Here is a 27,261-nt window from a genome sequence, read left to right on the forward strand (position 1 = left end):
TCTCCAACAAAAATCCATCGAAAACCCAAAAAATTCTACCGTCAAAAGCTTTTAGCATTAGATTATGTTGACCATCTCAAGTTAAATGAAAATTCACCGGTTATGTGGGACAATGCTCGCACTGCCATGATAAGGGTACAATAAGTAGAATACGATCATTTGGGGAAAACTGCAAGATCCGACTTATTCTGTTGGTAAATTCCCATTTAGAAAATAGTCGCCGAGTGGAACAGACCTCTCGCGATTCATAAAGATTTGGATAAAATTAACATAATGACGTCCTTTCGTCAAAAGACAGGGTCGCTGTAGCGTAGTGGATAAGACTCTCGACTCCATATCGGAGGACCCGACTCGATTCCCGTCCAGTGCTTACGTCCTTGGACAAAATATTTTTACCCAAAATGCCCCTCTCGACCCAGGTGTATAAATGGGTACCTAGCAACGCTGGGGTGATAATAATGGCAGGGCCCTCTGACAGAGCATTGGCAACAGCACTGGAGACGCTACCTTGGATAAATAAGACATTATTATTATTATAACTATTATTATCATCATTATTATTATTATCATCATCATCATTGTTATATAAATATTTCAATCTAGTTGATTGTCTAAAAGCAACAGATTTGGAACACGTGTATACTGATAAATTCTTAGTAGATTAAGAAATTGAGCCCTCGGAATTCTGACCAGGAGTGCCTTGGCAGCCAGTTTTCATCGTGGCCAGTATGGTCTAATAACATGGTTTAGTACAAATATGTGCATCAATGTTTACATATTCATTCAACCAAGACCACGTAAATGCGGGACACCATTGATTAGAGAAAGAAAACTGTCATTTGGTTTCGGGTTGGGGGTAACAAAAAAAGGAGGCACAAACTACCGGGAGGCATTTAGGTGTTTAGTAAGAACATATTGATGGAAATCTTAAACTTGAAATAGAATGCATTTTTTTTTCATTCTTGTTAAAAGATTACAGCGTTTCAGCGTAACTAACCCGTATAAACATTTTATTAGCCTTGGTTAAAAAAAAAGACACGTTGCTAATAATACAATACCTACATGTATTATTAAAATCCTAAACGGTGGCCATTTTTTAAAGTGGTTGCCATGTTTCTTTGTTGTTGTTGTTGTTTTTTCTTGGCATATTTCGAGAGGGCTTGATTGGTGCTTTTAGTTTTAGACACAGCCATGCCGCATGACTACTTGCAACTCCGAAAGGAGAATCAACTCTCCGTTAATGATATTAGACTACAGCCATTCTAATGAAAGTGTAGAGATGAAAATATCATATATGATATTAGCATGCTTTATGAAGCGATTGGAAAGAGCAATGCTGCGTAAAAGGGGACATCAATACTGCTAATGAGCCATTAGTAGATTTCTTGGGTGAAGATGACAAATAATCACCCACTTTCACAGTATAATAAAAAAATGTGCTCCAAGGTTCTTACTCTAAACAAGGTTTTACCTACTTGCGTGCAATAATTAGCAACAGCCAAAATACAGCAGCTGCGGGCCAGACTGCTGACCAAATTTGACCTCGGAAGCAAAACTAATCTACTCATGTTTACCTCAGTGGATAAGCGCACCTGGGTATATAGCACATGACTTCAGAAAGATGGACAGCTAAGGACGTCGGACTTTCTTTCAATGACAAAACACGAAAACTCAGGAACAATACCAAAAAATTTGGTGGAACAACACAAGAGAACTGGTTCAAGAGTCGTAATTGAAAAGTTCTTTTCTAAGTTTTCTAAGTTATTTGATCATAATTCTTAATTATGTAAATCGCTTCATGTATCTCATTTAATGATTTTAAGTTCTAAATGAGCTGTAAACTGCAACTGTTTTGCAAACTTAACGTTTTGGTTTACAAAGAAATGGAAGATGATTAATTAAACCCACAACACTTTTTTTTATAGTTGATAAGTTATTCTACCGAATTAGAAAGATTGTGTGTTTCTCCAAGCAATAACAAAACAAAGGCCAAGAAAACATACGAAACACAAACCAAACTGGGTGGAGTAGTTATCTATGATCCAAGAAGGTGTATCTAAATTCAGTCGAATACAGAGTACGATAAGATTGCGTGGATATTAACAGAAAGTGTGACTGATTTAGAATACACTTGAACAAAAGTTTCCAGGACTGGATGATTTCCAACTTTCCACTTCTTTTGAACTCTGCACGCAAAGATTAGCACAATGCTTTGGTGTGTTCAGGCAAAGTGATCAAGATTATTTCAATTTTCATTTGAGGTGAACAAGTATCAGACAGAAATATCACAAGAGTATGTAAGTATTTACTCTATCACATTTTTGTGTGTGTGTGAGGGTGTGTGTGTGTGTGTGTATGCCTATGCCACGTGTATCTTTCATTAGGGGAATTGATTTTGAAATATTAATCATGCTCAAACCGTTGTAAAGTGCTGTCAATGATGATCCATTGAGGTATTATAATCCATTTTTTTTTTATAATCCAATTTCAAAAATGATCACTTTGAGATCACTTTAACTGATAAGTTGTTCCCTGAGCATAACATCCTGAAAATAAAAGAATTTTGTTTATTTCAACTTTGTCAATTTATTTTCAATTACAACTGCAACCGTAACAGTCATGTACATAACTATCCCACGAGACAATCCAAAGAATTTCATCTTCCCTTAGTGAGAACTGTACACACTCAAAATACATTTGTTTATACTGGTCCCAGATTTTTAAATAGATTAGATAACAATTTGAAAGATTCTGTTAAGTTAATTACATTCAAATATAAACTTGAAAAGTATTTGCTTTCCACATATACCAGTCAATTCCTTTTATGAAAAATCCCCCATATTTCACTTGTCCTTGAGATTTTGTAGCGTGTCCACAGACCTTTTCCATTACTTTCCTTTTCCTTTTCTTTTTCTATTCTTTCCTGCTCCTCTTTCCTCGTTCTTCGTTGTCCAGTAACTGTGTGTGTGTATTTTCTTCATTTCTGTTATTCCTGTGTTTTGTGTTATTGTTGTTGTTGTCGCTATTGTTTAGTGTGGCAGCGTGCATATTATCTTCTCTGTTGGTCGTATTTCCCTGGCATGCACGGCTAAATAGTGTCTGTGCCATTAATTTGCTATGTTATATATTTTATATGTTTGCATTCTAAAATCATAGTAAGTATTGTTTATAGTGTCAGCATCATATATCATTGAGCATATGTACAATGGTAAATAGATTAATTTAATATGAATATATTTCATTGGTATAACAAATTGGTGCTGTCGTTGTTTTGTTTCCAGTGTTCTACGTCTTACAAGCTTAGCTTTTTAGTGGAACACTGTTTTCGGTCGTTATGATTACTTACTTCTTCTTTTTTTGTAACCCTGACAAAGTGTGCATTGTTTCTTTACTTATGACATCATTCGTGCATATACTTTGTATTGTATTCGAAAAAAAAAACCTGTCCTTACCAGATGAATGAAAGGCAAATCATCTCACGAAATAGAATTACGACAGCTTTATCCACTGTGTTGGAGGGAAAAACGTAAACATACCGTCTACAACAAAATACAAAACAACAGGCGACTCCCGTTATGACAAAGTCCTCCCAGTCGGGACCGAACATAATATTATGAACAATAAAAAAATATAGAACGGATAATGTGGGGCCTGAATTTTTACTTCGTTGTAACCGTAATTTCGTTATAACAGTGTTCTTTTTTAATAACGGGATTACAATGTACCGGCTCTCTCTTTATGGATAGGCATCATCATTCCCATTAATTGTAACGAAAAGCCCGTTGGGGATTAAAGAGAGATCTCACTTGTCACAGCACCATATTATCCTTTCCTTCCCTATAGGCTCTTTCCCACTTTCATTGCTTCTCCAACTCACCGAAGGAAGGAGCAAGCTCAAAATATAACCTCAACACATCACATGCAACATTATTTAGCTACACTGATGAAAAGCTGCAATTGTTACATACTTATGAACATACTTTCAAGTGTTCAAGGGTTTGAAGTTGATAATATTAGCCTGCTTGATGTCAAATCTTTCGACTGTGAAAAGAATATTTCATTGTACATATTGTGGTGATGAAATTCAATAACTATCATAAAAATGTAGGTCAAATACTAGGATAATTACACGGAAATAGTTATTAACACACAATTGAAAAGCAAGAATAAGGCCAACAGACTGATTCGCATCGATTACACCGTTCGTTTGATGGACAGGCTTTTGAGGACTAGATAAGTTGATTTCTTTTCTCTTTTTTCGGGGGGGGGGGGTGGGGGAGGACAAAATGAATACTTGCAATCGAGATGGACGAGAAAATATATTCTAAGGCTTATGAATCCGGTGGTAATCATTGCAGATGATTCTCATTAATGGAATTGAGAAAAGTCACTTGTACTAAGTACGCTGATACTCAAAGACTTAGAGCATCATGCATATGCATACCACACTTGAAGAAAGAAGAGAAGACCTAAAGTACATCACAAATGAAGCCATCAGGGAAAATTACATTGTGAATCGTCTCTGGGAGCGTAGGTGCGGTCAAGTACTGGTTGCTTACTAAACCTTCTTCGAAACAAGAGTTCTCGTATAGATGTATCGACGTATTGATATGATGGGATGACTATTGTGTCCAAATACCAGTTTAATGTTGCCTTAAAGTATTGATAGAGATACGTCTTAAATCGAAACGATGATTTGAGATGATGGTGAGATGTACATGGGTATAAAAACAGATAGAGTCAAACAAAACACACAAAATAAGGTTTCTTTCTTTATTACTAGCAAGGATCCCTCCCTGATCTCCTCCAAACTTGGTAGGACTGAAACATTGTCAACTTCCCTATGCATTTTCCCTTTGAGCGTGCACAGAATAGCACACGGCTTCGGTATCCTCTGGTAAAGCATTTAAGGGTATTTCAATTTAATTATGTGATGCGAATCTGTGAAGTATTAGACAGAAATAGCACCAAAATTATCTTAGTACAATACATTTTGCCTTCGCAAACCGATGGGCATATGGACAAAGTGTAAGTGCGTTTCAAGGTGTCGTATCGTACTGGTTTAAAACAGCATATTGTTGCGTAATGACACACATAGTTATCACTACCCCCTCCCATTCCACAATGATGACTGGATATACACCACCAGTTCACCTCCACCAGTCAATGACCCCTACCAATACTCTTCACCTCATCCAGTTAGTCATCAACCTTCATCATCCCTTGAGTACTTCTAGCCCCATCTAATTTACGACTAGGTTAAGTCAAACCAAAACATCCTGCCCTTCCCCCATTGATTTAAATACTTAGAATTGTTGTTGAATCCAAAACCAAGAATACTACCTCCTTAATAAGACTAGTCCTGCCATTGTTTCTATAACAACCAAAGTTTTGCCCAATTAAAACCTCTCTTTAACATGAAGACTCCACCCCCATTCACCCATTCATGGTGTGTTACAACAGTAGAACCAATGTGTATGATTGAATGTATGAATATGATTACAAGGTGTATAACATGCAGAGAAGAGGCTTGCATTCGGACGTTCACCAAACGCCTCTCAAATAAAGTGCTCTTGGAAATTAAACTGAACTGTGTCGCAAGTCATTCTTACTGTGTACCTCTCAAAATATTAACCTATCCCAACACATCAGTATCCCTCCTGTACCTCCCATTTATAGCCGTTGCTATAGTCATCATTCAAAACCTCTAACTCTTGTCATTACAAGCATGATGATCGGTGGGTTGTCACTGGCAGCACTTTACAGCACTATGTGAGAAATTAATTTTTACCAAATTAATCTCCCTAATGACAGATAAATGATTACCTGTCATGGACATACATCAAGGCACCTGTTCCAGGCGTTTATCGACAACAAGAGGAGATAATGAATATAGTTTTCCTATTTTTCATCAGCGACAAAAGTCCTTCAGGAAGCGATTCCTTATGTCGATAGCACGCATATCTCTCATTAGGGGGTTGATCTTAAAATATTCATTTGTGCAAAGTGTTGCTAAGTGCTACCAGTGGCACTTCTGATTATAATGGATGTCATGTTTGTCGTGATGTAAGGGTTCGTTTATTTCTCATTTACAACTATCAAGTTAGAGATAGAGACAAGATGTACGAAACGATAGCCGAAAACGTTCTAGCACCTTCTTTATACACATTAAGTATAACAAACGCAATGACTTAATGAGTGGTGTCGGGAAACTTTGAAACTTTGTCGTCACTTTAAACCATCAGAGACTGTGACCTATATATAAATCAAATGGGAAAGAAAAATAAAAACATGTCAATTTAACCAGATGATGATAAAATAACTTTTTGATGGAAAATACAAAAATAAGAAGTTGAATAAAATACAAGTGAATAATCTAAGGTAAAATATATGTATGAAATTATTCCAACTCTTATCTTGCATCACTTTGTATCGGGTTTTCAGAAAATACACATGTCAGACTTTAGGGCATTTTCACATTCAGGTATTCCTACAGTATGTAATCAGTATATATATATAAATATATATATATATATACATATATATATATATACACACACACATATACATAATATATATATATATATATATATATATATATATATATATATATATATATATATATGCGTGTGTGTGTGTGTGTGTGTGTGTGTGTGTGTGTGTGACGGAAGGAAAACTTGCAGTATAGACGTTGCAGTGATGTTCAGTCTTGCCTTTATTCCCCAAGCTTTCGGCTGTTTCGGCGAATGTAATAATGCTGTCCATGTTTGTTCGATTTTCTTTTGCCTTGCTTTTGGTTTTGGTTTTTGTTTTTGTTTTGTTGTTTGCCTTATTCTGTTGAAATGTATGCAAATTGGTGTCACTGTCTACATTCAGTTTGATTGTTACTACTATTTCTATTTCTGTTCAAATGCATGCAAATTGGTTGCTATTTTGCTTTTATGTTTATGTCTCATCAAGCCCTTGATAAAGGCTGGTGAAACAGCCGAAAGCTTGGGGAATAAAGGCAAGACTGAACATCACTGCAACGTCTTACTGCAAGTTTTCCTTCCGTCACACGTATACCAATGATGCAGTACCCACCACGTACGAGGCCAAGCCCGCTTCACGTTATATATATATATATATATATATATATATATATATATATATATATATATATATATAGATATATAATATAAGCATTGGTAATGAATTCTTTGCTGACCACGTTTGTTTGTTTGGGGTTTTTTTTCTCGTCAGTAATATGGAGATATTTTTCTTGTTGTTTCAAAATTTTAGGTGTTCAGGCCCATACCTTTTAGGCATGTTTAGATGCACAAAAATGATCCATGATCCTATGATTATCTTTACAGCTCTTGTATTCCCTTCACAGGTGACTAAGGTGTGCGAAGATCGATTCCATCACTGAATAAGAAGAAAGCACAGTGTAAAAATAAACATACAAAAAAGATTACTAGAAATCACTATGAACTACATACTGATGTGAAAGACCCGTGAGTGTTATGAGAATCTGTGGTGAGAAACGAGTCATATTTTGATTATGCACACAAACATTTTTTTCACGTCAAGAGTGATTGAAAACTGGGATATAACATTGAATAGGACCTACATATTAAGTCCTTTCTATGTAAGTATAAACCAAGAAGAGGCAATCCGTTTCCATCTTACCTACACAAGTAACATTTCAGCTTGTTCTCATTTTGTTTTCCTTTTCCTTTTTATCTATCAAATTGACTGTTGTGCTTATATTTGCAGTATATCTTAAAAACAAATACTAAAGGAATGTGAAATTACAATTTCATACACCTTACTTAATCAATGAATGCTCAAGTTCATGAGTTTCTGCAGTTGTTAGAACAGGCTAGTCTTAGTCCTTCGGCTGTTATTTCTTTAACTGACGAATAGGATTTGTTTTACGTGGCTGTTTAAAAGAGCAGTGAAAGTTTATAATGTGCCATTGCGTGAACGACGGCTTGAAGTCCACTCCGTCATGTCTATAGGACGGAAACATGTTTTCTTCCACGGTATCATAAGTGTTATGGGATCTCGATTTTATATGCACCTGTTCTGCTTGTTGTTCGTTCGCAAAGTACGTGACAAAACCTCTCTAACTCTTGTCATTACAAGCATGATGATCAGGGGGTTGTCACTGGCAGCACTTTACAGTACTATGCGACAAATTAGTTTTACAAAATTAATCTCCCTAATGAGAGGTAAATGTACATGTATACCATATTGGACATACATCAAGGCACCTGTTCCAGGCGTTTATCGGCAAGAAAAAGGGATAATGAATTTTAGTTTTCCTCTTTTTCATCAGAAACAAAACTCTGGAAGCGATTCCTTATGTCGATACCACGCATATCTCTCATTTGGGGGGGGGGGGGGTTGATCTTGAGATATTCATTTCTGCAAAGTGTTTACAAAAGGAGATGGTACCAGAAATCACTATGAATTATATCATACCGATGTGAAAGACCCGTGAGTGCTTTGAAAATCTGCTGTGAGAAATGAGTCATATTTTGATTATGCATACAAATCCCATCAAGCGTAATTGAAAATTCTGATACAACATTGAATTGGACCTATATTAAGTCCTTTCTACGCAAGTATAAACCAAGAAAAGACGATCCGTTTCCATCTTACCTACACAATTAACATTTCAGCTTGTTCTCATTTTGTTTCCCTTTTTTATCTATTAAATTGACTGTTGTGCTTATTTTTTCAGTATATCTAAAAGAAAAACATTGTAGTTACTAAAGGAATGTGAAATTACAATTTCATACACCTTGCTTAATCGATGAATGTTCAAGTGTGTGAGTTTCTGCAATTGAGTATCTGAATATAAGAACGACCCAAGTCCATGGAAGACCATTTCGAGTAAACTTAAAAAAACTTAATATGTTTTTTTATTGTGCAATGATATTCTATTCAACTGTGATGGGAAGGCAACATTGTATATACAAATTATAGCATATATCATTATGACAATTAACATTTACATTAATTGTGGAGAGGCCATTTTGTGTGATGGACTTCTCTGAATCATATGGACTTGGGTCGTTCTTTGATTCATATACATGATATTCTGCTATAGAGATGAGAGAAGGATGAGAGAGGGCGCTATAATATGAATGTAAGAATGACCCAAGTCCTTCATTCTTACATTAGTATAAGATTTAACTCATTCATTTCAGGCACTTCCGGGGTTAATTAGGATTTATCATTTATACACAAGATGAGTCCATGCATAAGCTACAATTTCCCATATCAAACTGAATTTGGCCAAAAATTGGACTTGGGTCGTTCTTATGTTCAGGTCTTCAATTGTTAGAACAGTCTAGTCCTTATCCTTCAGCTGTTACTTCTTCAACTGATGAACTGGATTTGTTTTACGTGCTGTTTAAAAGTAGAGTGAGTGTTTTTAATGTGCCATTGCGTGAATGACGGCTTGAAGTCCTCTCCATCATGTCTGTAGGACGTAAACATTTTTCTTCCACGGTACCATAATTGCTACGGGATTTCGATTTTATGCACTTGTTCTGAATGTTGTTCGTTCGCAACGTACGTGACAAAATACAAAGATCGATCTGGGACCGTTATGCTGACTTGGTAATTCATAAGACCGCAAAATGTTAATAGATTTTATGTATTTTCAATATCATAGTAATTAATTGTCTTCATAGTGTGGTTATTTACGTATATATTTTCAACAAGCGTAACGTTGGCGAACTCAACTCGCTTCGCCCCTGACGATTTTCAACTCCAGATAACTTTGCTTTGTCTATCGAACACTGTGTGCTGTTACCATGTCAAGGACCGCGTATTTCCTTGCCCTAAATCTTTCAAATTTAGAGCAACTGCATTTCCGTCGTCGTGGGTGTCGTCACGTGTGAATCCAAGTAGGTATGACTGACCGATGATTTCATTTCTCAAGCGCGGTGGGGCGTGCCAACGTACATGAACGTAACGGTTATGCGATGCCCTTACCACTAACTGACTATGAATATTTTGAAAATGCCCCTTCATGAGTAATAGTTATTTGCGACCCTGCATCACAAAACCAACAAAAAAGTCGCCAAACAAGGATTTTTATTTTAGGGACATTCTGACAGAGCAGACTCTGAGCTTTGAAAATGATGTATAGCTCAATTGAAATGGACTCTCCTAACATAATAGATATAAGAAAGAATGTACACACTTTGGAAAAGTGTAAACTGAGAAAAGAAGCTCTGAAGTACAAGGTCTACCAAGCGCTTTAATATTTACTATTAAAACCGCGCTAGCTGCGTGATGAATGGGACAAAAAAAAAATGGTTGTAAACCATCGGAGCAATGACAACGAGAAATTTTCCTTAAGTTGAAATTAAGATGTTTTATTAGCGCATTCTCTCCATGATAGAGTTATCTTTTCAAAAGTTACTAGAGTTGAAAGTGAAGAAGGTGCAATAGATTTTCGAGAAATGAAAAGTGGCAGCTATAAGACAAACCTGGGTCCCGTTTCATAAAACTTGTTATCAGTGACAACTGTCACATTTCTGTGACAAATTTGCTCTTAGCCAATCAAATGCAAAGATTTCAGTAGCTTATAGCAACTATGACAACTTATCACTGATAACAAGTTTTATGAAACAGACCCCTCATCTCGATCACTACTGCACAACAAACAGTTGTATATAAACTGCTGAAAAACACTCTCCCATGCATTTTGATCCCAAAATTAGGAATGAAGAAGAATAGCTCTTTCAGAAAATATAATATGGTTGACCCATTTCACCTTTTTGAGTCCTCACGTATACTAGGGGTGGTACTTTTTGTTGGTTTTGTAATGTACGGTTACATTTGTATGTCATCAACTGACTTGACTCTGCTGCGAATCTTCCAAGCATTGGGAAAACAGAACACTTAAAGGGGAAGGCTAGTAACTGATCAGTGGGAATCAGTGGAAATACTGGGAGATGATTGTTCCAATCCTTATGGGATTCATTTAAGAGTACATTATATATCTATTGTTGTGTGAAAACTATTTGCTTCAGAATGGTCTCATATTCAAGTAATGTGCAGTTTAATGTTTCCAGGTTAGCATGCCTGGTCAGTGACGAGGCATTAAGCTGCACATTACTTGAATATGAGACCGCTCTGAAGCAAATGATTTTCACACAACGATAGATATATAATGTACTCTTAAATGAATCCCACAAGAATTGGAACAATCATCCCCCAGCATTCGCACTGATTCCCACTGATCAGTTACTAGCCTTCCCCTTTAATGCAATATCAAGGTATATACGCCATGTCTAATTATTCGATTGACATCTATTTCCACAGATCTTTTAAGTGACTTTCACCTGCATAAAAGAGAAAATACACTAAAAGACAAATAATAAGAAGTGATATTGCCCTTGTCTTCAAATAAGAAAAAGTCACAGTGTACATGCGGAAATTATAGTCTCAGCAATTGACAATTCGAAATTCTCCCACACTGGTATTTCCATCAAAAAAAAAAAAAAAAAAAAAAAAGCTTTCTCCTTTTCGCCTTTGCCTCTTCGTGTTTCTCGCATCTTCTTGTTATGTTTATAGATTTAGCAACTGCTGCATATTTGTAAAAATAAATACTGTGATGTTTTTGATGATGCTGGCCAAGCTAATATTTGTCGTTATAGACAAACGTTAAAAGGGGTGTAGTGTAAAAATCAGTCATTGTTGATATTCAAAGTACTTTCTTTCTGTCAATGCTTATTCTTTATAGGTAACTGCATCGGGATGGACCTTAAAAATGCGTTTTTCTACATCGTTGGTGCACTTCTGCTCGTCTCTTTAGGTAACACAACTGACGTATTGCAAAAATTGAGTTATTTCTATGGTTCTGTTTGCATACTCTACTATTCTGCTTCTCAATAATTTTTTTTTTTTTTTTTAAGGTGGGGGGGGGGTAATTTCTTGTCTATAGAAGGCAAAACGGTTGGATGATCCATTTTCAGCATTGTCATCTAAATTATATGGTGCTTCTGGTATTTTGTGGTGAATAAACAATTACTATTTCACTCACTTAAACATAAAGGCATTCTCAAGGCAGACTGGTAAAAGGAGAAAATCCCTGTATGTTGGTTTTGACAAACTTTTCGTTTTTAACACATTATGTTTAAAGTTAAAGAAAAAGAAGAGAAAACGTCCTGCACTAAACTGACAAAGTGGTAATTCGATTATATTAGTAACTAATTTATAATATCATTGTGGAAAGTGAAAACTTTATCATGATATCTTTATTTTTCACTAGCAGTCTTAAATATCTGTAATATCCATCCATATTCTTTTTCTGTGTTCTTTATACAGGGTAGTCTCTTCAGTACATAGAACTGCTTTACAAGAGCACCCTGTATTACGAAGAAAAAATACAGTACAGTTCACAATTTGAAACAAAGTTTGAACTTTACAATTTCAATTTCAATTTCTATTTATTTTCATATCTCTCGATGAAAACAAAACAAAGCATGATATCCAGCTAAGAGGCATAATATTACAAACTTAAAAGAATACATGATATCCATGTATGATAGGAGGCATCATAGAAAATGCCAAACATAATATATATATATATTTTTTTATAGAACATAGTGGTTGATCTATGAAAGTTGGGATCTGAGAATGGATGTTAAAGAAATAAGATAGAACCTACTTAGAAGCAAGCTTGTCAAGCGTAGGTCTCAGTCAAAATCGAGCGTAAAGATTAAGGACCACGGGTACATCAAATAATCGAAACATAGAGAAAAATGAATAGGAAATACAAATATTCAGGAATATAGCAAAGTCTTCCCTAATGCAGGTTTAGAGGTCGGATAAGCCACATGCTGCAAGCGGCAATAACAACGATATGAGTCAATGTATAATGACAATGGTACGGTATAGCAATATTAGAAAATCACACTTTTTGAGTCGTCAGAAAAGACAGGAAAGTATTGAAAAAGAAACACGTGCAACAGCAAATCAAGAAAACAAAAACAAAAACAATCCAGCAACCAGCAGTGCGGTGAGATTTAAAAAAAAATGCAAGCTGTTACAGCGCCCCCAATGTCTGTAGAGAAGGAAGAATTGAGAACACTGTGGCGGAATAAACAGCTGGACTCAAGTCGGATTTACATGAAAACAGCCATGCAGTCAGTGCAGCGGGATATTCCTGGACAAAATAGAAAAGAATGCCAAAGAGCTTAATTGATTTAGTTATTCAATAAGAACTGTCTAGATTTACATTTAAAGGATGATAGAGATGAACAAGCTGTAAGTTCTGGGGAAGATCGTTCCAGTATTTCGGCCCCGGGTACATAATTGCTTTCTTCGCGAAAATTGTGCGAGTACAAGAGTCATGGAAGGAGATAAGTGTCTTGTTGGCGGGTGGGATAGTTGTGAAATTAAAACATCAGGAAGATCATTCGTTGAATATTCATACATGGAAATGCATATATTGTAATCAAACAGATCAGTCAATTTCGAAGTTTTATTGTTATGAACAAAATGCATGTGTATGAGATGAATATTCGGCGCTATAGATTATTCTGATAGCGCGTTTTTGAAGAAGGAATAGCAAATCAAGCAAAATTTGGACGAGTTACCCCATGCTAGAATTCCATAGTTGAGGTAAGCGGTACCATTGTTGAGTATTTGTATCATATGTGTTGAAAAATAATCTTTCCTGCTTGTTTACAATTCCCATGTTCCTGGACAAAATTCTATTTAAATAGTTAATGTGGGTTTTCCAGGATAGGTCACTATCAATATAAATTCCGAGAAACTTGATACTATCGACCTGGCTTAGACTGAAACCACCATCTTGATATGATCAGAGTTGCTGAACAGCATATAGTGGGTCTTATCAATAAAGTGATAACCTATTGGCCTGGATCTAGACTAAACAAGTTTCAATTCTTTGTTTAACATAATCATGTATAAGCGTGTTAGAATTACGATGTGAAAAAAAAAAATGAATTTGTGTCATCAGCAAAGCATATGAAAGAAAGAATCTGTGACGAATATTGGAGGTTGTTTTCATACGAAATGAATAATAGCTGCCAAGCAGGGAACCTTTGGGGACACCACAAGAAACTGGTTTGAAAAGAGGCTCATGACCATTTAAATAAACATATTGATTTCTATTAACAAGGTAGTCTTGTAGTGAAGGTAGTACACCACTGTAGAGCTGTCCCACGAATGCGTTAATGGCTTAACTTATAAAGCAAAACATCATGGTCAATCCTGTCAAAAGCTTTCGAGAAGTCGAGAAAAACACCGATGATATGGGGAGCGTTACCAAAAGCATGAACTACTTGAGCAATGAAAGCCAATAAAGCGTGGGTTGTGCTACGTTCTTTCTGAATCCAAACTTAAAGTTTGAAAGAATGTTGCAGTTTATAAGAAAATTTGAGTAGACAAAGATTGGTTGAAAATATAAATAAGGGGAGTAATCATTTCATTTATTATGTTTTTAGAAGGAAAACTGAAATTCCGTCATCACCTGTACTTTTCTTTGTATCTAAATTGCCAACAATTTGTGTCGTTTTTCTTCGACAATGGGAACAAAAAACAAAGTCAGTACATTCCTGTCCAGTAGAAACGAATGAAAAGGTGTCCCAAAGCAAGGTATTTTCTTGGCAAGGTCTGTCCCGAGGTTAACGAAAAGTCATGAATACATCCGCTATCATTTTCGATTGTCTATCAGGCGACCCTCTTTTAGAATACGATTTGGGGAATTCAGTGCTGGATTTTAAGGCTGTGTTGATCACCTTTGATCACCTTCCACGTACTCTCTTTATATCAGATTTACAGTTATGAAACTGACAGTAAAATTACTCAAATTCATGAAATTCTTCCGTCGAGATGCTTTCTTTGCAACTGATCGACAAATTGCCCTGCATCGACGTAAATAAGCGCTGAATTGATCAGTGGTTTAGTAGTAGCCGTGATAAAAATCATGGGCGTACATAGGCTACTCGAGCGGGACTCGAACCCTGTCCGGTGATCAGGAAGTCGTGGGTTCGAGTGGGTTCGAGATTGACAGTATCTACAAAATAATCTGTTTTCCTTACTAATAGACCTAATGAGAGATTTCGTGATCAATGGCTGTCTTGTTATTTTCTTATAATTGGATTTAGGTCGTTTTAACAAAGGTATATTATTATCATAAGTTCCTATCACAATGTTACAGTCCATAACAATACTGTACAGTACAAAATACGAATAATAAAACTAAACCAGTAATCAAAACATAAAATTGAATATGATATTATAATGTATATCAATAATATATAACAATGTGAAATTAAGTTACGTTTTACATAAAAAAAAAAACTATACGTTTGTTATACAGTGTATCATTAAAATATCATTTCCTCCCACCAGTCCCCTTTTCCGGATAACACTTAATGCAACAAAACACACAAAAAAAAAAATGGGAAAAAATAAGTGAGTACAGTTGGCAAAAATATATTTGACTAAAGATTTAAAAGAATCAAAGCGTTAACATTAACACAAATTCACAAGTATTAAACAACACAAAAATCTGGACATAAATAAGCTTTCAGTGTTTTGTTTGGGTAAAAATTCAGATGACAGGAGTATATGAAATTAAATAAGAAATAAAAAATCACAACGTAATTCTTAAACACGGTTTCTTAAAATATTCAAACGACATGGAAGTTTGCACCTGAATAGGTAACCTCTTGAAATACAATGTGCCTTGATATGAAAATGTTAACATCATTTATCTGTACGTAGTTAAGGAAGAAAAGGAGGAATGTTTGCAGCATTACTTGTAGAGTGAGATAGTAGCGGTCTATTGGAAATAAGTTTCCTTAACTACATATGTGTGCCATTATAAATGATTTTAAACATCATTATACAATGACTGAATTTAATCCGCTGTTGCTCTGATTGCCAATAAAGTGATCTCAACAAAATATCAGTTCATGCTTATTGACCAGTATTTGATATCATTCTAGCATATCTGTTCTGTGCACGTTGTTATTTCATTATACAGTGTATTGCTTTTTGTCGTATTGCCCTGATAATGCTAAAGTAATCTAAGTGAGGAAGAAGCGTAGTATATTAATCAATCAAATTCTTCTGATTTAGGTATGATTAAATTCTATATATATATATATATATATATATATATATATATTACTCTTTAGTCTCCCTATTTCTGATAATTGATAATCCCATATCTGTCCTATCCTAAAAGATTGGTTTCTTTTTAATCTCAACTAAACTTATATATCAGATAAAATCAGTCTTTCATTGCCAGCTTATGACATTTTCTTACAATGTCTGATATCTATTGCCTAGTGATGACGTGTGGAACAAAATTATGAGAACGTTATTTCTTCATTTACTAAGCAGGGACATTTCATACATGAGAAAGGTGGACAATAGAGGGAATTTGATAAACTTGGGGTATGAAATCGAGTCTAAATAACTTAGTAAGAAAACAGCCCTTTAGATTCATATGTATTAGATGTTTGATTTTATTTATATATATGCAGACATAAATGTACACATACGCATCCGCACACACACACACACACACACACACACACATATATATATATATATATATATATATATATATATGATTATATAAATATACATTCTAGCGAAAATCCGACGTATTTTCATTCTTCTAGCGTGTATAAAAGAGCACTTGACTCACGTCTTTCAGATAGCAAGGGCAATTGTGGAATCATTTTTTTTTTCTATTGTTGCCCATTGTGTGATGTTGCAGTTGTAGTAGCCATTTAATCTAGGAATGGCGGCACCACTTTTTCTTTTTTTTTTTAGTCCATAATTTTTCAACGATTCGTATGATTTTTCTACAACTTTTTTGATGTGTTATACTAATATTGAAACATTCACAAACTATCAATCCTCATGTATGTTTGGGTTTCATTCCCCTTTACCTTTATAAACTTACAACCAATAGATGCGACGCGAGGGGACGTCGTTGTGTTTGCATTTATCCGTTGAGGTAGTTTCGTTAGGTTGACAATATACGAAAACTGTCAAGAAGTTAAGTGAAGTACCGAAATGGTGTGTTTCATGACGGTCTGTTGGTATGGAGACATAGAGGTAGGGTAAATGAGAAGTATACGTAAGCATAACCTTAATCGTATAATCAGAGAGTGCATATAAACTGAACAATACTCGAATTTTTACTTATGTTTAATGTAATGAAAACGATGAGGCTAATGGGAGGCGGGAAGGATTCTATGATATCATAAGCAGATATGAACTTCGGAAAAAATCTATAAGGCAATACAAATAATAACAAATGTTATTAGATTTCGAGCATCTGGACTTTCATGTGCGTTGTATAAGTTTAGAGGCGTTGTTGTATTTGTTAGGAGGGGTATTGGACATAGATTGTGATCGGTGGATATCGTTCAGAATTGGGATCGTTTTTATGATGTATAAACCGGAATTATTTAACAATACATTGCATAAGGGTCCAAAGAGTTGGCAGTGTTTCAAACATGAACAGTATTCATTTCAGATCAGATTTTGCATCAGTTTATACATACAGCTGTACACCTCCCATCATTATGCATATATACGTATATTCATTGCTAACCGTGCGAAAAAAAAAAAGGTTCGCTTGCGGCTGCAGTGTCCACGGGAGCTCATGGAGGACCTGGATTGACGTGTTCCGATGGCTACGATCTAAATTACACCCTTCCGATGGTTAGAAGATGCAAACCTGGAACCATCCCGAAGTTGATACTAGTTTCGTCTGTCAAAGCTAACCGGTGTCACCAGAGAAGGAGCAGACTAGGTATTCCTGAGGGTCGCCGTGTCTGTAGAATACCGGGTAAGATGCGTATTACCTGCTATAAAAAGGATGATAAAGATTTCCTTTTAAAAGTAATTCTACAATCATCACTCATTCATTTTACTTACAGCCGAGATATTCTCAAGGACTGGAAACAACGCTACACTCTTCTAATCGGCTCTTCTGATGCCCTTTTTGTTCATGAAATTCAATCACCGGCACCTAAGCCCAATGTCAGCTGATGATTATACTTAATTATTTTTTCTACTTCATCGTATTAATGATAAGCTGGTTTAATGTTCATGTATACTGCATCTTGTCATGCTGTACGTTGAAACAGAATCTTACAAGCCTGTTTAAATACTCAAGTGACTAAGGAGTTATGGTCCCATGGTCTCCTTAATAAAAAACGAAGGCATCCTCTTCGACCTCGTACTTTTCTACGAATAGTGGTCTCAAGATAAGTACATTATATGAAACAATGGGTTATCCGTCGTTTCGCTACCCGTATAAAGTCAGCGTCTATATCAATAAAGGAAGAAAATGGGTATATTCAGAACCGATTATAGCAATATACTTTTTACGGTCTTCTGATATTGCATCACTTTTTCCCCATATTTCAATGCTTGAAGTTGGCCTGTTGTAAATAGATTTAAAGACCAGAATCAGGAGAATTCATACATATTATAATGTAATATATATGATTATATATATATATATATATATATATATATATATATATATATAAAGAGTTTGTTCGCAAAAAACCGACTAGTCCATATTTGTCAAATGGAGATATTTGCGATTAAAGGTTAAGAAAATAAAGAGAATAATAAGAAAGTATTTGCTTCTTTTGACCATAACTTGAAAAATGGACCGTTATATGTAGTGACCAGTATCTCATTCAAAAGGTTTTTTTTTTTGTACTTTATGACAGAGACCGTACGTCAAAATATTAAAAAATGGACTTATCGGTTTTTGCAAACAAACTCTTCATGATTTATTATTTACATACATATATATATCTATCTATATATATATATATATATATATATATATATATATATATAGATGTGTGTGTGTGCGAGCGCGCCCGCCCGCGTGGTGTGTGTGTGTGTGTGTTTGTGTAAGAGTTATACTACATTACTTACATTACTATGATTTCGTAATAAAGCGTCACACATGGAATTATTGACGTTGATATCATTTCTTTGTCTCTCTCTTCCCCCACTCGTTCTCTTTTCTCTCTCTGTACATCTGTTTCTGTATTTTCACTCTTTTAAAGATTGCAACGAGAAACCATGTGAGAACGGATGGTGCGAAGAGACAATGACCAACTACACCTGTCACTGCCCTGATGGAACAGAGGGGATTAAGTGCACAGGTACGAGCTTCCTCGGTATTATGCAAAGAGATGGTTGGTATTCCGACATGTTTCACCCTAAACAAATTCTTTGTCCGTGTGACGGTTCCTTCATTCAATTTCACCAGTAAAAAACTCTGTCTCATTTTGCATTGTTCTTTGTTGTGTTCTACAGAGAAAGAGAAAAATAGAGGGAGGGAGGGAAAGAGAAAAAAGAAAACTCTGCACTTCATTTTATATCATCATCCATGATAACCTGGCATGCGTTTCTCTGTTCAAAAACGACTATTTCATACATCACAAACAAGTAACTGTTTCTAAAATGACAAAAAAAATTACACAAACACACACACAATACTCCCGTCAAACACTCACATAAAAACAACGAAAGGATGTTATGAATTAGAAAGGCTCTGTCAATATATATATATATATACATGTTTATATATATATATACAGTGTATATATATATATATATATATATATATGAAAGAACGATATTATTCAGAGGGGTGAAAGCTCAGGTTTTTGAGTAATAGTAAAAAAAAAAAAGAGGATGACTATATCACAGTGAAGTTTGTCATGAAGTGTATATGTGTTTGTATTTAACCGCATTGGCACTTGTTATAAGATTGAGTACCGGTGTTCCTCTTAACATTGACATTGTCGCAGAACAACTAACAGAAGTATGTTCCTGTATACATATTCCTTTCCAATGTCTACCTGGTAAATTTACAAACCGATCTTGCGTCGAAAATTTTCAAAACGATATCCGCGACCAGCAGGTTTATTTCCTGCTTCTCCTCTTAAAGAAAATGTAAAAAGAATCAGGAGAGCTGTAACTGTAATATATGGTCTGACACGTAAGTATACTTGTGAGGTAAACCGCAATCTCCATGTTTGTATTGCAAAGGTCTATGTATGTAAGTGACATAATGTAAGTAAAAATGGGAGAAAAAAAGAAGAAGAATGCTCTCTAACACACCTGACCCATTTCATGAAGTAAATATAGCGCTTCATTGATTTTGTTTTATGCAATTGCACAACGCCTTTGTGGGTGTAACATCTTTAATCCAAGTTTGTTGATCTACAAACTTAATTGTTTTTTATTTTCCATTGGTATATCTCGTATCATGCTATAATTTGTTTTGTAAAGAACATTGACGTTCTTTTGAGATCGGAAATACGCTACATAAAAAACTTGCAACTGCTTGGTTTTTTTTTTCTCAGGTCGGGATTCTTCGTTTCGTTCTGGGTTTTGTTTTGTTTTTTTGTTCATGTTTTTATGAATACGGAAATTCTAGAATATAATGAAGAGTTTGTTCGCAAAAACCGATAAGTCCATTTTTGAAGATTTTGAAGTATGGTCTCTGTCATAAAGTACAAAATAATCCCTTTCAAATGATAAAATACTGATCACTACATATAAAGGCATATTTTTGAAGTTATGGTGTAAAGAAACAAAAATTTTCTTCTTATTTTCTTTATTTTTCTTAACCTTTAATCGCAAATATCTCCATTTGGCATATATGGACTTATCGGTTTTTGCGAACAAACTCTTCATATCGGAACCGCGCCCACCTTTCCACTCTGACAGTGAAACCCCGCTCTTCTTTGGAATATATTTCCATATAATTATCTTCAGAGGCGTTAACTTAAAATCCCATGACATCGACAGAAATTGAATCTGACATCCAGATATGTGTTGAGATGTATTAGATGATATATGATATATATTCATATATGCATATCATATCATATGTACATATATATATAACAGCTGTATATATAATTATATGATTATATGTATACATACATAATTATATACAATTATTATTGTTAAGATTGAAATTATTATCATATTGAAATTACAATCATTGTGGTTCTATTTGCGTTTACTGAGTCTACATTCTCTTTCATTTAATAACGTTACAGATATCGATGAATGTATCAGCAACCCGTGTCAAAACGGCGGGACGTGTTACAACGCACTCAACATGTACTCATGCCTGTGTTTACCTGGATATAACGGGACGAACTGCCAAGCCGGTGGGTTGGGATTGCGAGACTTATTAATTCTAATTTGGACACAAATAGTATATTATTCAAGTTTTCTTTTCCTTTCCATATTTTTCCTTTATTTATATAAGTAGATATTATATATATGTATATATATATATATATACATATGCATATTATATAAATATATCTTTACATATTTCCTTTACATATATAAATATGTGTGTATTTGTGTGCGTGTGTGTTTGTGTGTGTATGTGTGTGTTTGTATATGTAATGTATTTTTGTTCGTAGGCCTATTATTCGTATGCTTTTTTAATTTGCTGATTTTGTAGATATCGATGAGTGTGACAGCAATCCGTGTCAGAACGGAGGAACGTGTCAGGACGCAGTCAACATGTACTCGTGTCTGTGTTCACCTGGATATAACGGGTCGTACTGCGAAACAGGTGGGTGAGGATTTTGGCAGTATTGACGCATTCTTCAGACATGAAATCATTAGAGATAATTCGCTCTAAGGACGAAAAAAATAAGAACAATCATAGATATTAAATTTTTTTTTCTAATTTGACGTATCGAAGGTAGCAGTGAACATGGTACTCTTTTTAATACATACTTGTTTAAACGGATATTTTTGTTTATACTAGTATATTACGTTCACAAAATATTGATGACTCTAAGATAATTATTGTGTCTTTAATCATGTCATGTAGACATTTTGGAGATCAAGCAGAGAGGGTGAGAAACAATGAAGAAAATCTTTAGTTAAAAATGTAACCATAATTGATATAATTCAGCTTAGATTTGGAGGGTCAATCTATCAGTTTCCTATATTCCTTTATTATATTGCTTGCTTTTTGACCATCTGAGTGGTCTTATTTCTTTTTATTTTGTTATGTTAAAGATATCGATGAATGTGACAGCAATCCATGTCAAAACGAAGGAAAGTGTCTCGACGCAGTCAACATGTATTCATGCCAGTGTTCACCTGGATATAACGGATCGAACTGCCAAACGGGTGGGTGAGGATTCTGGTAGTATCGAATAATTTTTCAGTTGCGAAATTATAGAACATGATTCTTCAAAAGGATTGTTTGTTCTCAATTATATGATTCATAATCCCCAAGTTCATAAAGTGAAAAAAATATGTAGGCCTACAGCTTGCCATCAAATAGTTGCGTATGATCCGAGCGCATTGTTTTGTATCCCATTGTTTCTATTTCTGTGTAATTTTGAAATTGTATTATACGTTTTTTATCATATTTGCCATTTGTTTGATTTTGCTTGGGTGTGTGTGTGTGTGTATGTGTGTGTCTGTGTGTGTGTGTGCGTGTGGTTTATTTTACAGAAATCGATGAGTGTGACAGCAGCCCGTGTCAGAACGGTGGATTTTGTCAGGATGCAGTCAACAGCTATTCTTGTTCATGCGCAGCAAGCTATGATGAACTAAACTTCGACGAAGGTGAGATGATCCGGGCAATGACTGTACATCTTTTTCGGAACTTTCATTCTTACTGTTTTTTTATTTTTCAAAAATGATTCGAACATCCTTCATGAACTGTACTTTCATTTAAGCATGAGGATACCATGGACTTGGGCCGCTGGCCCCACCGGCTAAGATAATTATATTCGAGAATCCCCTTTACGAATTGTGTACAGCTAATAAAGAAAACAAAAACAAAAACAGTAGATCCATTAACATCTGCCACTTTCATTTAATCCGGCAAAAAGATTAATCTATTATTTCTTTTTTTTTTTTGGGGGGGGGGATTGAATTACATGCCTAAAGAAAGCTACTAAGAGGTCGTATGTCAAGGTAAGACTACAACCTCATGCTGGTAAGCCAGACATACTCTATATACAAGGACATTAATGGTGAGAGCTTACAACATGATTGTGGTAAATGGAAGAAAGATGTTATTCAGAGGGGTGAAGGTTCATGAATGCGTTTCTTCCTCTACAAATTAAAGGTATTAACATCTCAACTGCTGATCTGTAAGTTAACAAACATGTAAAAAAAAAAGGAACAAGTGGGTCACGAACCTGTCATCTACTGCTTTACTGGCAGCGACACTTCCACCATGCTGTCCCTGGTTGGCGGCAGTTACACCATGAACATAGAACAAGCTCCATACTATCACAAGCACAAGCAATACTATCAATTAGGCTAACTTTCTTATATTAATTATATTATGTTAGCATTCAATAAGATCCCATCTTTTTTTAAGCTTCCATGTCATATTTCCTTGATGTATTGCAGAGGAAGGCGTAAACATTTGCCTTGTTGTTTCTGTTTTTGTGTTTCCTGGGAAGAGGGGGCAATAACCTGATCTTGTGTGTTCGTGTTTTTGTTTGTTTGTTTGTTTGTTTGTTTGTTTTTTGGGGGGTGGTGAGCGTGTAAATTTAATAGTCTATTAATTTCTTTAGTTTACAAATAAGAGGAGGTACTATCTGAGGTTATGGCTGGCGTGGGTGCTGCTTTCTTCTGATAATAACGTAATCGTCATTCGCAATACTGCAAGAGTCACGTTGTCATCATCCTCAACCTGTCAACCCTTGTTGCCATCATCAATGGTTGTGGATGGTAGGCCTAATCACTCTGCAGAGGTTAAGGAAACAACGAAATCATTGCCAGCCGGAATATGATATCCCCATTTAAGTCCAATCGCACCTTAAGTGTTGGTTCGCGGCTTTTGTATCGGAAAATATCAGAGAGTAGCTGCAAGTACCAGATCGGGGATCCCGCTCGTATTTATCGTGTTAGAACGGTACCAGTCGTACCGACTATATCGCATCCAAGCGTACCAACACGTATATCGACTCGTATCACCTCTTATCCAAACGTGAAATTTCAGACGAGTTCAACAAAACGTCCACGGTTAAACGGGGTTCCCACTATCACGATTGGCGCCACGATTGAAATCGCAGTTTTAATCCTGAAGCAATCGTGGTGCTTTTATCAGATCGTATTAGATTGTATCAGATCTTGAGGTCAATCGTGCTCTCTAAAAAATTTCGAGTGAATAATTCACTCCTCGGAAGGAGTGAATAAAATTTCACTCAATTAAGAGTGACTTTCACTCGTTGTCGAGTGAATTTCACTCTTGTAACGAGTGAAATTTGTGTGAAACCCATTCGCCGAGTGAATTCCGAGTGAAAATTAAGCCGAGTGAATTCTGAGTGAATACATAATTAAACGCATTTGGCTAGGCCAATAGAAATTGAGAATTCCCCTGTCATGTGTTTACTCTAAGCCAATCACCAGCCGCAATTTCCCCTGGCTTGGGCGCGGGCAGGTTTACCTGAAGAGCGACGCGTCGCCTGTGCGTGGACTGTGACCCTGTGTGCAATTGCGTGCTGTGTGCTAGCTGTGCGTGTATTATGCATAGGATCACAGATTTACGTGCGTGCGTGTACTGTAAGTGCAATCGTGAGAATCTGAGCCTGGATGTCGTGATGGACGGGAGAAAATGTCTGTCTTCAAATTGAGTGGGGCGGAGATATTATTCACATTTTTGAAGGTAAGCAAACCATAGATCGATCTAATTATACCTCTCCGTAAACGACCATTTATGTAAGTTACCTTTAGGGTTCTATACGAATAATCCCGGGCCCGTACTGGCGCTCCTTCGAACAATTAATGTACGGTACAATGGTTTGTACACAGTTAGCTATATGGGGCTGGTCATATTTACAACACCTTACGAACAGCTAGAATCCGAGGCCGAAACTCAGCTGATGGTACACGCTAGGTGTTGGGATCTAATAATACGTTGAGTCTTTAGACAACACTTTAATTGTACACGTTGGGATCTAGGGCTTGAACTATTCACACACACAAAAAAAAGAGTGATGAATGAAACGTTGGTCGTTGGTCATTGAATTGACATTCGTAAGCATATCATACACACAGAGATTACTGTGGTCGAGTGTAGAGATCGAACTATACTATAGGGTCCCAACTATTACTGAGCTGTGCTAATTAAAGCAATACATTAGAAGCGCCTAGCGCCAGACACGTACTCTACATTGCTGTTGTTGAGTTGACAGTCGAATCACTGACACTGGTCTGTGTTGCCAGACGAGATGGTGATCTCGATCAGTACGGTAATAAAGAATGGTGAAATTTGGTGATTTTTATGATTATTGTTCATTATATACACTGTATGTAGTAAAAAGGACTTATTTGCCGCTACATTTGAGCATCCAAACAGCTGGAAGAATACCACGTACACTAGCTCCCACGTCATGTGTCGTGATCATCAACTACTGTACTAGGTAAGAAGTATGATGCGTTTACTGTTCGTGTTAAGTGTTGGTCCACTGTGACATCGCACTTCTATCTGAAGATCAGCGTGCTCACACATCATGGAGATCGATCCCCTTGTAGCAGACGATGACTGGTACTATTTTCAACATTGTTTTCTATGAAAGTTACAGGTGACCTTAGGTATTGAAATTTGGCAGAGATCATCTTTGGGTCTTTAATTCTAACATTAAATATGCTGATGTAGCTAAAAAAGTAATTAGGCCTACTAGCTTTTGTATTGGTGCTCACTTAGTATTTGTGTGGACAAAACAACAGCATGGTCTTGTGGAAATGAGTTCTACATCCATTTCTGAACCTTGTGTTTTCATACTTTCCTCCAGATAAGGACGTAGACATGACAGCTCTTCGGGAGTGATGGTGATTTAAAGGAACTCGGTGTAGGGGTCATCATTTGGAGAACAAAGACAGATATTGATAGCTGTACAGTCTCTGTCACACGAAGAGGGTGCAGATCACCAGATTGCAAAGTACCAGATGTGGTCATACAACGACTAGCCATTGAATTCAGGGTTGACGAATGCTGGAAACACCGGGCCAACATCAGCGAAGGAGCCTCTGAGATATGGACTTCCATTGCATTAACCCTGCTGTAAGCTATTCTGTTGTTTTCCACAATGATTAATGAAGGGAGACTAGTTTGAAATTGATTTATATTTATTTTACATTCTAGAGTCTTAGTAATTACATAAGAACTACATAAGAGGCTACATTAAGAGACTGAATGCTTGGTTGGTTTTATTTTGTTTGAAGAAATGATTTTCAAGATTCTTCATGGAGCAGTTTTGGAGCTGTCCTTCCCTCTGACAATGAATGTCTTGACAGGTTAGTACTTGTATTTAAGAAAAATGTGTACCGCGTACTTGCCGTATCGACAGATTTAAGTGAAAACCATGTTATGGTCAGTCTTGAGTTGCGTATTTGAAAGTAGAGCTGTTGCTTATGTCAAATATGTATATTAAATGATTTTGCTCTTCAAGTTTATAATGTAAACTGGAGGAACCTACTATCCTCATGCCATTTGTATTATTCATAAAACCATTAAATTTTACTTATTTGCCCAGGAATTCAACACACACATCACTTCAAGGGGGAAGAGATACTTCAAAAGCTGAGGGAAGGAGTTCTGACTGTTCTGAGGAGACATCTGCACATCAAGATCATTGCAGCATATTTGTTGTTGAAAATGGAAGCAGAAAACTGTACAGCGTAAGTTCAATTATGTAAAATATTATTATTATTCATATATTATTATTATAATTTGAAAATTGGTCTGGAATACCAGTTTCCCATTGTCATGTCTTGTACTACAATGTACATTTCCATCCAATATATAACCATGTAATTTGCCTGTTCATTTGGTTTTGTTTGGTTTTTTTTTTTTTTAATCTTCTCAAGTATAGAGAAAAGCAGACTAAAATTTGCCCCCCACCCCCCCCCCCAAAAAAAAAAGAAAAAAAGGAAAGAAAGTAGAAGGGACCGGTAAGTGTAACATTGTTAATGAAGTGATGGTTATAGATTTAAAAATAAAGACTGGTATACTTGTATAAAACATGTAAACAGAGTGTACGTACAAGACTCCACGCTGACTTATTTTCGTGGTAGCCCCATCGGGCCACATGTATATTGATTTGATAATAGTCCTAATACTTATGATTTAATCATCACAATGATTAATAAAAAAAGTGGGAGTTGATGTGCCATGAAGTTCAATGGATAATCACATCTTGTATA

General features: G+C 35.8%; 1 long non-coding RNA gene across 1 annotated transcript; it reads left to right on the forward strand.

The window, feature by feature from the left end:
- The first annotated feature begins 24,621 nt into the window (after positions 1-24,621).
- Positions 24,622-26,696, forward strand: LOC140236029 (uncharacterized). Its single transcript, XR_011901741.1, has 3 exons — positions 24,622-24,721; positions 25,851-26,119; positions 26,592-26,696. It is a non-coding gene; the product is annotated as an uncharacterized lncRNA (long non-coding RNA).
- The last annotated feature ends 565 nt before the right edge of the window (positions 26,697-27,261 follow it).

Source organism: Diadema setosum, chromosome 12 (assembly GCF_964275005.1).
Source record: "Diadema setosum chromosome 12, eeDiaSeto1, whole genome shotgun sequence".
Lineage (NCBI taxonomy): Eukaryota > Metazoa > Echinodermata > Echinoidea > Diadematoida > Diadematidae > Diadema > Diadema setosum.